The sequence below is a fragment of the Hyperoodon ampullatus genome (genome assembly GCF_949752795.1).
Source record: "Hyperoodon ampullatus genome assembly, chromosome: 14".
Classification (NCBI taxonomy): domain Eukaryota; kingdom Metazoa; phylum Chordata; class Mammalia; order Artiodactyla; family Ziphiidae; genus Hyperoodon; species Hyperoodon ampullatus.
Genome location: NC_136927.1, coordinates 34,528,480 through 34,540,768, shown reverse-complemented (window position 1 = coordinate 34,540,768; position 12,289 = coordinate 34,528,480).

Sequence of the window (12,289 nt, the reverse complement as noted above, 5' to 3'; positions counted from 1 at the left end):
GAGTCACCTCTGCAGAGCTTTACTCCTTAACAGATTTCACTGGCCTAGCTCTAGGGTAGGCATCCCGTTTTTGATGTGCTCAGCCAGAAAGGCCCAAGTCCATGCAGCTGTGGCAAAGTTACAGTTCCATGGTTTCATGTTAGTTACCTTATAGTTACTGTGTAATTAGTGCCACTGAAGGTACATTACCCCAAATAAATGTATCTACCCCAGACTAGATGTAGTATTGTTTTTTCTTTTTGTATAACTGGATTTCCTAGTACTGTTATTTGTCATCCTTGCTGAAAGTGTCTTTTTTTTTTTTTTTTTAAAGAAAGGGCGCAGTGGTTGAGAGTCCGCCTGCCAATGCAGGGGACACGGGTTCGTGCCCCGGTCTGGGAAGATCCCACATGCCGCAGAGCGGCTGGGCCCGTGAGCCATGGCCGCTGAGCCTGCGCGTCCGGAGCCTGTGCTCCGCAATGGGAGGGGCCACAACAGTGAGAGGCCCGCGTACCGCAAAAAAAAGAAAGAAAGAAAGAAAGAAAGAAAAAATTCCCTTTCTGTCAGTTTCTCTAGTCAAAGATGGCCGTCTCACCCCCCCACCACCACCACCACCAATGTGTCTCATTCCGCCCCACACATCCCAGTACCCCTGGCCCCGGGCTGGGCTAAGTAAATTGGAATTCGGTTTCATGCCTGAGGCACTTAAACATTTCAGAAGGTGCTATAACCTGCCTCACCTGGGTGGCGGGGTTGGGCTCTGGTTCACAATGCCCCTTTTCCTCAGCCTTTCACGTTTCCTCCCGTCAGTTCTCTTGGGGGGCATTCAGTGTCTATCGTCTCTCCAGCTGACTAAACTGTTTTTCTGTATCTGTTAATGTTTTTCAACTACTAATCAAATAAAGGCCGTTTTCTAAAGAACTGTGTTGAGCGCTTATCATGCATTAGCTAATTTGTAGCCAACATCCCAGGAAGTGGGTATGATTAGTCTCCTTTTTTTTTTTTTTTTTGCGATACGCGGGCCTCTCACTGTTGTGGCCTCTCCCGTTGTGGAGCACAGGCTCCGGACGCGCAGGCTCAGCGGCCATGGCTCACGGGCCCAGCCGCTCCGCGGCATGTGGGATCTTCCCGGACCGGGGCACGAACCCGTGTCCCCTGCATCGGCAGGCGGACTCTCAACCACTGCGCCACCAGGGAAGCCCCGATTAGTCTCCTTTTGATGGATGGGAAAATCAAGGCTCGGAGAAGTAGAGCAATTTGTTCAAGGCCATGTAACTATCCAGCATTCACACCCAGTGCTGCATTTTAATAGAGCTTGTGTAGATAACCAGGATCTTGCAATGCTGTCCTAGGTGGGAAATCAGAGTTGCAAGGGTACCACAGATGCATTTGTAAGAATGTTATCAAGAGCCAATACAGCAGGGTGATGGATAGAGATGTCACCTTGCCTGGCTGAGCTTTTGCTTTGCTTTCTCAGATTCTCTTTGGGAATGAACTTCCTGGATTTTGTGAAAGCTGCATCTTTTCACTCTCCTTGGGACTATGTCTTGAATCCACAATGAAGCCATAAAAAGGCTTATTGGGTTGGGTGGCTGTTAAGAAAACCCTACTCGCCAGACAATGGATCCTTTGAATTGGAAAAACTTCTAAACTGACAATTTTCTCATCTTCAAACAATTGTCTCATTGGTACCCATAAAAAGACCAAACTAAAAAGTGGATACAAAGAAATATAACACCCAGCCTTTGGGACTCTCTTAATAAGATGAGAGAACAGAAATTAAATTTAGAACAAAATTAAAAACCAAATCTAGCATAAATTCCCCCTTTCCCTCCCTCTTATACATCCCTTATCCCCAACAGCCTGTCCTTGATCCTCTAGAAGATCTTTTGGATCTATGGATCCCTGGTCTAAACCCCCATCCCCTTTCACAAAGGAAACAGGTGGCCAGAACTTTTCCCAGGCCCTCCTGCAAATGACCAGGAAGTAGCTCAGCTGGAGGCTAATAGTCAAGATTTGATAGGTATGATATTAGAGGCTGTCTCCTCTAAAGTGAATTGGCCTAAAGTTGAATTATGCACTCAGGAAGAAGGAAAAAAATTAACAGCAATTACCGTAGACTTCTGATAATAGATAAATACACTCCAAAACTCTTAGGAGAAAATTTGCATTCTCTCTATGTCCCTTGAAGACGGAAACCTTACCTTGTCTTTGAAATGTAAATACTCCAGGAGGTATCTAAAACCATGCCCACACTTGCTTGAGACTAAAGAGAGAGGATATTTTATATATTTATTTACTTTTCTTTTCTTTTTTTTTTTTCCTCTCGCAGCTTGCAGGATCTTAGTTCCCTGACTAGGGATTGAACCAGGGTCCACAGCAGTGAAAGTGCTGAGTCCTAGCCACTGGACCACCAGGGAATTCCCTAGTTTATTTTATTTTTGAGGGCTTTTAAAAATACAAACTGCTGGGGACTTGCCTGGTGGCGCAGTGGTTAAGAATCCGCCTGCCAATGCAGGGGACACGGGTTTGAGTCCTGATCCGGGAAGATCCCACATGCCGCGGAGCAACTAAGCCTATGCGCCACGACTACTGAGCCCGCCCTCTAGAGCCTGCGAGCTACAACTACTGAAGCCCTTGTGCCTAGAGCCTGTGCTGCACAACAAGAGAAGCCACCGCAATGAGAAGCCCATGCATCGCAATGAAGAGTAGCCCCCGCTCACCGCAACTAGAGAAAGCCCTCACGCGCAGCAACGAAGACCCAGTGCAGCCAAAAACAAATAAAAATTTTAAAAATTAAAATTAAAAAAAAATAAAAATACAAACTGCTAAAAGGGCTCTCTTGCCCAAACTCTAAACCACAGCCTCCTTAAGATTACAGCTGACCCTTGAACAACATGGGGATTAGGAGCACCAGCCCTCCAAGAAATCAAAAATCCATTTATAATTTTACACTCATCCCTCGGTATCTGCAGTTCCACATCCACGGATTCAACTAACCATAGATCATGTGGTTCCTGTGCAGGACGTGCAGGTCCCTGTCTAATTGGACCTGTGAATTTCAAACCTGTGTTGCTCAAGGGTCAATGTACTTGTCAAGAGCAAATACAAATCTTCAAACCCTTCTCCACAAATATTACCCAAAAGCTTTAAAGCAGGTAACCTTCACTTGTTACTTTGTCTAAAAGGGTCTATAAACAGCCTGCTTTGGTCATTTCTTAGGTCCTATACCTTTGTGACCTCGGTATGTACAAAATTAGATTTGTTTCTCTCCTGTTTCTCTCTCTTATGTCAATTTCATTATTAGACCAGTCAAAAGAACCCAAAGGGGTAAAGGAGAAATTTTCCTCTCCCAAACAGCTGTGTGACCTCTGTGACCTTGAACAAGTTACTTGACCCTTCTCTGCTTCGGTTTTACTGTGATTGGAGCTCAGAGAGGACACGGAAGCCCTAACTGAGATAAAGACTAGGAAAGCTGGGAGAGATTTTGGACGAGACAGCATCTTTATCCTACCTTCTTTTCCAGCATGAAAATGTCCTTATTGTGTGGATCTGTAAGTTCATTATAACAACCACACATCATAGGTTTGTCTAGCCCATCTGGAATATCAACTAGTCTGTCCACTTGTTGTATGAATGGAACAGGAAACTTTGTGAAACTGAGCAGGACCCTGTGGGGCTCCCGGGTACAAATCCTTTCTGTGTCCCCCGTTTCTTGTTTGTAGGAAATAAGCTTCATTCAGTCTCCTTGACCTTCCCTGAGTTCCAAAAGGGCAGATATGGGAAGGGAGGGAATGCAGGAACAAGGGAGGAGCAGTCAAGAAATAATAGTGCAGCCTTGGGGCAGCGTCCTGGTTCCTCCTCAAGGAGTATATATATATAACAATATCTTTGAGTTCTTCTGCAGAATTATGGCCCCCACATGGGGAGAGGATGGTAACTTCAGGCTGAGCACAAGATCCCTGGAGTACCACCCTGTTGCCTCAGTAGCAACCAATCAGTAGAAAGTCACACACCCTGCAGCCCTCATGCCAAATTTTGCCTATAAAAACTTCTCCCCCCAAACAATTGGGGTGTTTGAGGTTTTTGAGCACAAGCCGCCTGTTCTCCTTGCTTGACCCTGCAGTAAACCTTTCTCTGCTCCAAACTCTGATGTTTTTGGTTTGTTTGGCCTTACTATGCTTCAGGCACACAAACTTTGTTTGGCAACACTTAGACTTGGCATCAGACTGTTTGAATGGTCAGGTCTCAGTCCAGCTGTCTGACCTGAAGAGGTCACTTTGCCTCCTGAAGCCTTGTTTCCTCATCTCATCTTTAAAGCAGGATAACAATAATACTTACCTCCTGGGATAATGTGAGGATTCAATTACATGATACATGCAAATGTCTCACACAGTGTCTAATAAGAGGCAAGTATTTAAAAAATAAGTCACTCCTATTTTTAGCACTGTGCCCAGTGCAACAATATTGCAAAAAAAGACAGTAGCTGTTTTCCTCCTTAATGAATCAGAAAGAATTTGAATTCCCCTGGGATTCAGACCCATCTCTGACTCAGCAGCTTAGATGCCATAGTCTCCCAGGCTGTGAATGACTTATGTGCAGGCATGTCATATTTTCAAAAGATGCCTTGACTTGTCTGTTGAGGATACCGTTTCTATAAAGTAGCTGTCTCCAATTTGTAAAATTCCATCTGCACTCCCCACCTCACCCCCATTCTCCAGACAACCTTTCCTGCAGCTCCTAAGAAAAGGGACCCTACCAGGAGGGAGGTGACTAAATCTTGGTAAGGGACACTTAACTCTTTTGATCTCAACCAGCAGCTTTGGTCCAGCTGGGATCCTCTGATAGAACACATCAGCAAGATTTACCTCAAGAATTCCTTAATCCTTAGCCCTCTTGGTAAACAAAGCATTTAATGAATTTATTGCTCATCCATCCCTCCAAAAATGTCCTGTTGGCAGTGGCTTGAGAATGTCATTTTACCTGGCAGATTCATTTTACTTCCTCTAAAGGACTTACATTAATTGCCACTGCCTCTTCCTACCCCCCAAAATTCCACTTTAAAATCTCCTACATGACAACGTTCCAATGTGAGAACTATGTATATGCCACGGTGCAGAAATCAGGACCTATGATCTCCGTGGGTTCCATTTTCTCAGTCCCTCTGGAGGAGAAGGGCTGGGCTGCAATCCCCACTCCACCACTCATAGTCAATTGTTGTGGGTCAGTTACGTCTCTGAGTCTCAGTGTCATTTGTAAAATGAGCCACCTTGCAGGACTTCATTCATTCAGTCATTCTACAAATATTTGTTCTACCAGAGAGGAGCAAGGTAGGCAAGGTTTCTGTCCTTCAAAGCAGTCCAGTGTGGGCACCGGACGTGAAACAAAGAGTCTCCAGCCTATGTAGGTGGCTCTGCCATGGTGCTGGTGCAGTGTGGGGGAATTCTGGGGCGTTCTGAGGATGACTGTGACTTTACATTCCTGCCGCTCTCCATGTGCAATGCAGGGAATGCCCTAAACACTGGAATTGCTGAGTGATGAGTCATCAGAGAAAGGGGGAAGGCAGGGGACCAAGGGCAATTGGAGCTAACCCTGGTCTGTGGGATTGAGTGGCAGGTTCCCAGAGAAGCCGACTTGGAGAGTGAGATTATTAACAAGTGAGATTATTATTAGGGAGGGCTCTTGGGTTCAACACCTAGGGAGGGGGGTCGGGAGAGGGGAGGAGGAAGCTGGGTCCCAGAAAGGCCTCAACCTACCACAGGAAGTTCTGAAGTTGAGGGGTCCCCACGGAATTGTCCCAAGCTGGGGTGCGAAGTCTGGACCTTTATACTCCAGCATGGACCAGGCACTGGTAGTGGTCTGCCCTCAAGAAGGGGGGCATGACCTTGAGCCTTGGTTTGGGGACCAGGTGGGGTGCATCTCTATTTGAAAGCCTTCTCCTGTCTCTATATTCCTCCCTTTTCTCAGCCCCTCCCAGCCCCCAAAATAGATCTGAGAAGAGAAACCTATTCTAGCCAGAGAACATTTAGGAAGAACTGAGATATAAACTGAGATCTGAAGAATGAGTGGGAATCGACTAGGAGGGAGAGGAGAGAGCAGGAAGAAGTTTTCAGGCTGAGGGAAGGGCATATGCAAAGGTCCAGTGGTAAGAGGGCGGGGGCAATGGGAGGGGCAGGGAAGAAGTGCCTCTCGTTCGGGATTAACTGAAAATAGCTGAGCAGGGGTCAGTGGACTTGAGGTCGTCCTGACTCTGCCATTTACCTGAAAGTTACATAAGCTCTCTAAACCCCAGTTTCTTTATGAAAGGGGATGATATACCTGCCTCCCAGGTTTTTTTTGTTTTGTTTTTGTTTTTTGGCTGCACTGGGTCTTCATTGTTGTGTGAGGGCTTTCTCTAGTTGTGGCGAGTGGGGGCTACTTTTTGTTGCGGTGCGCGGGCTTCTCCTTGCAGTGACTTCTCTTGTTGCAGAGCACGGGCTCTAGGGGCTCAGGCTTCAGTAGTTGCAGCACGTGGCCTCAATAGTTGAGGCACGTGGGCCTTAGGGCACGCGGTTTCAGTAGTTGTGGCTCACGGGCTTAACTGCTCTGAAGCATTTGGGATCTTCCCAGACCAGGGAGAGAACCGGTGTCCCCTGCATTAGCAGGCGGATTCTTAACCACTGAGCCATCAGGGAAGTCCCAGTATTTTTAGGATGACGTGAAATAACATGCACACAGTAAGGGCTTATAAATGTTGGTTGCTCTGTTTATTATTAATGGATATTGCTCTGAAAATAATAATGGTCCATTTGTTAATAATATACTCTTTGCCTAGAAAAATCATAAAACAAGAAGTCAGGAGTTGGCAAACTTTTTATTAAAGGATCAGATTGAGTATTTTATGCTTGTGGACCCCATTACAAGTGGTCTTTTACAACTACTCAACTCTTGTAGCATGAAAGCAGCCACAGACCCTACATTAGAAAGTGGCGATGGCTGTGTCCTAATTGGACTTTATTTACAGAAAGAGGCAGCCAACCCCAGAAACCAGATTATTAAAACACCAAAGCAAGTCTCTGTGGTTCGAGAAAACATTTCAGGTCCTTCCTCTATGTACCCTTCCTTCCCTTGTTTGGAAAGCTCTCTGTACACATCAGTTACATATATTGGGTTGGCCATAAAGTTTGTTCGGCTTCTCTGAATGAACTTTTTGGCCAATTGAATATTTGCATCAGCGTACAACATTACATAATGATAACACACAAAGAAGTGAGCTGCAACAATAAAATTCCCATTTGGTCATCATAAGAGCTCGTGAATTCAGATTCCATGAAGTTCATGAGCTGCCATTTATTGCACTTGAGGTGATCAGTTGCAATGATCCTGTGTCAAGAAGCTGAAACTCCTCATTGCGATGATGAAGAATCGTTCAAGAACTCTGCATTTCCTTCAATTGTCCTAGCTTGGTTTAATCCAAAAAGCAAAATCTGAGACAAGGAATTATTTTGGAAATAGTTTTTTGCGGGGAAGAATTCTGAGAAACTGGAGTGGGGGAACTGTGACAGTGAACTTGGGAAGAAGGTGAAATCAGTGCAGTGGTGAGTTACTGCTCTGGGTGACTAGGGCTTAATCCCACTGGAGACCCTCTAGGGAACTATGTAGAATATGTTTCATAAATGTCCACCTGAGACATGGATTATTCACTGGCTCCCATTGGTCAAGGGAGGTGTTACTTACCCCCCCCCCCCCGATTCAAGAATTGAGCATGTCAAGACCCTTAATGTGGTCAAAAGGAGGGCTATCAAGTTTCACCTGCACACAGCTGGTTGTGCACAGTAATGTATACACATAATTAAAATTTTAAATCAAAATTACTCCATGGGTTAAAGAATGTCTCTCTCTGACCACTGACCCCTAGCTATCCAGTCTTCCCCAGGGGCAATTTTTGTTTGTACTTTCTTGTATATCTTTTCAGATGTGTGCCATGTATAGCTATTAGTGAACCAGGTTTGTTTGCCTGATGTGCCACAAGCCAAAATGCTGAGGTGCCAAGGTTTGCAGCAAAAAAAAGGGTTTATTTACAAGGTAGTCAAGTGAAGAGACAGGAGAACAAATCTCTGATCCACTTCCCTGAAGGCCAGGGGCTTGAGATATTTATGGGATAAAGAAGAAGGATGGGGCTTCCCTGGTGGCACAGTGGTTAAGAATCCACCTGCCAGTGCAGGGGACATGGGTTCGAGCCCTGGTCGGGGAAGATCCTGCATGCCGCGGAGCAACTAAGCCCATGGGCTACAACTACTGAAGCCTGTGCACCTAGAGCCTGTGCTCTGCAACAAGAGAAGCCACCACAATGAGAAACCCGCACACTGCAACGAAGAGTAGCCCCCGCTTGCTGCAACTAGAGAAAGCTCGCGTGCAGCGACAGAGACCCAACACACCCAAAAATAAATAAATAAATAAATTAGTTAATTAAAAAAAGAAGGTTGGTCTTAGATATGGGGAAAGGTGATTGGAGGTAGGGAAAATGTGAGGTAATCACTGTTCTACACAGACATATCTGAGTTACACGCTTTTTCATGGGATGTATGTTCAAAAATGGAGGCACTTAGCACGATCTGAGGGTGGCATTTTTGGCCCTCTGACATCAAAAGGTTATTCATCAGACACCTGCACATGCCCAGTTTTAGGGTTGGGACTACCCAACCAGTCTTAGCCTGATTGAGCTTGAACAAGACACAGCTGACTCCAAGTTCCTGGAAAACAACTCAGGCAAACATCTTATTGTTTAGGCTTCATGAAGCTTGCTGCCTATGCAATTTGAACAAAATAATTAAGGCAAGCTTGCCTAGTGAAGGTGGGCTACAAGCAGAGGGGTTTTTAAGCAAGCTGTTAGACAAACTCAAGAATTTCTATTAGTGACCAGTTTCTGTTAATCCTATGAGGCACAGTTTCAGGATGAGTTGGGTTTGTTTGTTTGTTTTTGCCCCCAACCTTCCCTCTCTTTATTTTTATGTATTAATTTTTTTTATTGGAGTAAAATTGCCTTACAATGTTGTGTTAGTTTCTGCTGTATGAAGGAGTGAATCAGCTATATGCATACCTATATCTCCTCCCTCTTGGACCTCCCTCCTCCTCTTTCCCCGCATCTAGGTCATCACAGAGAAGGATGAGTTTTTTAATTATACGGAGAATGGTTTCATAGGTAAACAAATAATATTTTCCCTTTCTTTAGACCATCGGTGACATACTACACACAGTCTCCTGGACTGTGCTTTTAAAAATTTCTATTTATGCGTCTTTCTGATAATTACATATATATATGTTTAGAGCTCCCTCTTCTTTGGAATGACTGCATAGTATTTCATTTACCTTAATTTACTTAACCAATCCCCCTACTGATGATATTGTTATTTCCAGTATTTTTTTTTTTTTTTTTTTTGTGGTACGCGGGCCTCTCACTGTTGTGGCCCCTCCCGTTGCGGAGCACAGGCTCCGGACGCACAGGCTCAGCGGCCATGGCTCACGGGCCCAGCCGCTCCACGGCATGTGGGATCCTCCCGGACCGGGGCACGAACCCGTATCCCCCGCATCGGCAGGCGGACTCTCAACCACTGCGCCACCAGGGAGGCCCTCTAGTATTTTTTAAAAGTCAAGATGATTGAGGTATACATGCAGTAGCATACAGCTCTATGAATTTTGATGAACATATACAATCATGTAGTCACAACTGAGATGCAGAACAATTTCATCCCTCAAAAGTCTCCCTAGTGCATCTTTATACGTAGTCATCCCCTTCATTCATCCCCAGCCCCTGGCCACCACTGATCTGCTTTTCATACCCTGTCCAAAAGGACTTTCCCTTTTCCAAAATGTCATATAAATGGAATCATACAGGATGCAGCCTTTGAGCCTTGCTGCTTTCACTAGGCACAATGCATTTGAGATTCATCCATATTGTTGTGTGTATGAGTGTTTGGTTCCTCTTTATTTCTGAGTTATATTCCATGGTACAGATATACCACAGCTAGTTTATATCCATTCACCAGCTGGAAAACATTGGGTCATTTTCAGTTGGGGCAATCACGAATAAATCTGCTATTACTGCTTACTAATTTTTGTGTGGACATACGTTTTTATTTCTCTTGGGTAAACATCTAGGAGTGGGATTACTGGGCTGTATGGTAAGTGCATGTTTGACTTAATAAGTACTTGCCAAACTGATTTCCAAAGTGACTGTACCACTTTGTCTTTCTACCAGCAATATATGCCAATTCACCCGCATTTGGTATTGTCAGTGTCAGTTGTTTTTATTTCAGCCATTCCCATAGGTATATATAGATTTTTGTCTACCGCAAACAGTGCTACAATGAATATTCTTATACACATATCCTTTATAATCGGGTATGAGTATAACTGTAAGATATAGTCTTAGAACTAGAATTGATGGGCCAAGGATGTGAAAGGTTGTTTAGGTATGCCAAACAGCCTTCTGAGAAGGTGGGGCCAGTCTCCTTGCCTACCAGCTAGGTATGGCATTGTGTTGGCCAAAAAGTTCGTTCTGGTGTTTCCGTAACATCTTATGGAAACACCAGAACGAACTTTCTGGCCACAACTCAATAATACCTGTTTCACCACATCATCACCAACACAGTGTATTACCCAATATCACTACAATTTTAAATGAGATTTCAGTTTAGACGACTGCTCTATGCATATCTATCTCATAGGGCTGTTGGTGAGGACTTAAAGTAGAGCTTTAAGAGCAGGGCCTGCCACACACAGAGTGGCAATGGAGGTTAATAGTTACTGTATGATTACCACTATTAATCATTATTATTTGCCTCTCTCTCTGAGTTCCTCATCAGTATATTCACAAAAGCTTTTCTCCAAAGAGCTCAAACATTCTGCCTACGGAATTTAGTTAATCTTTATAAATCTCTTCAGATGCTGGCTAGGATTTCAGGCACTGTGGGCTTTACAGAATAGGGAAGTGCAACAGGATAGCACCGTTCTAAGGTTACAGAACAAATCTGTGTCCGACGAGGTCAAAATGAATCGAGTTTGGAATAGGAATGGGTTCCTCTAGGTTACAATGGCTGTGAAGATTTTTTTCACTGCCATCCACTTTAAGAAATACACCAGGAACCAGAACACACATATAGACCTGAAACAAAAGTTTCAAAAACAATACTTCTGTTTTCTATTTGTTCCATTCCATTTCATTGAAAATATGTTCATTGGGATATGCTAATAGATTTCAAAATCTACTATTGGGTTAAGGCTAGTTGTTTAAAGGGCAGTGTTCTAGGTCACAAATGTTGACCTTTCTGGAAATACAACTGGAATCATAGAACCTCACACTCAGTTTTGGGTACATTATTCCCTTGTTCCTTTTTCTTCATTTCCTTGGGATGCTAGAGCTTATTCGTTCATCAATCATCTTCACAAACAGCTCTTGGATTCCTTATGTGCATTGCCAGTATTAAGTGCCAGTGGAGAGAACAGGCTTTGAAGAGCAAGAGGCCTGGATTCAAATCTCACCTCCACCATTTGCTGGTGGTCTTGGTTACGCCTCTGCAGTCTTCAAACACTGTTTCCTCCCTTGTGAAATGTAGTAGTAATAGAGAAATCAATGTCAACGCGTGTAAAGCACTTATAAGAGTGTCAGGCTCATTCATAGTAAGCCCTTAATACACTGGTTCTCAAGGTGTTATCCTCAAGACCAGCAGCATCAGCATCATTTAGTAACTTGTTAGGATGGAATTCTCGGACCTCACCCCAGATTTACTGAATCAGAAACTCCTGGGGTGGGGCCTAGAAATCTGTTTTAACAAGTTCTCTAGGTGATTCTGATGCCTTCTCAAGTTTAATACCTGGTAACTATTTTTTTTTTGCGGTAGGCGGGCCTCTCACTGTTGTGGCCTCTCCCGTTGCGGAGCACAGGCTCCGGACGCGCTCAGCAGCCATGGCTCACGGGCCCAGCTGCTCCGCGGCATGTGGGATCTTCCCGGACCGGGGCACGAACCCGTGTCTCCTGCACCAGCAGGCGGACTCTCAACCACTGCGCCACCAGGGAAGACCCCTGGTAACTATTAACAATTAGTACTTGAGGCTGCAGAGGTGAGCAGTGGGCAAATCATGAAGGCTAAAGTTAAGCCCTAGTGTGCCAGCAGCCCTCCCGGTAAGGTTCCGACCTGCCTCAGCCCGGGCTTACGCTCCCTCCTCCCTCCGTAGGGCCCGCCTAGAGCACTCGCTGATTGGTGGGGCCTCTCTGGACCGTCACCACCCATCCAACCACGGAGAGCGTAAACGAAGAGGGGCGGGACTAGGA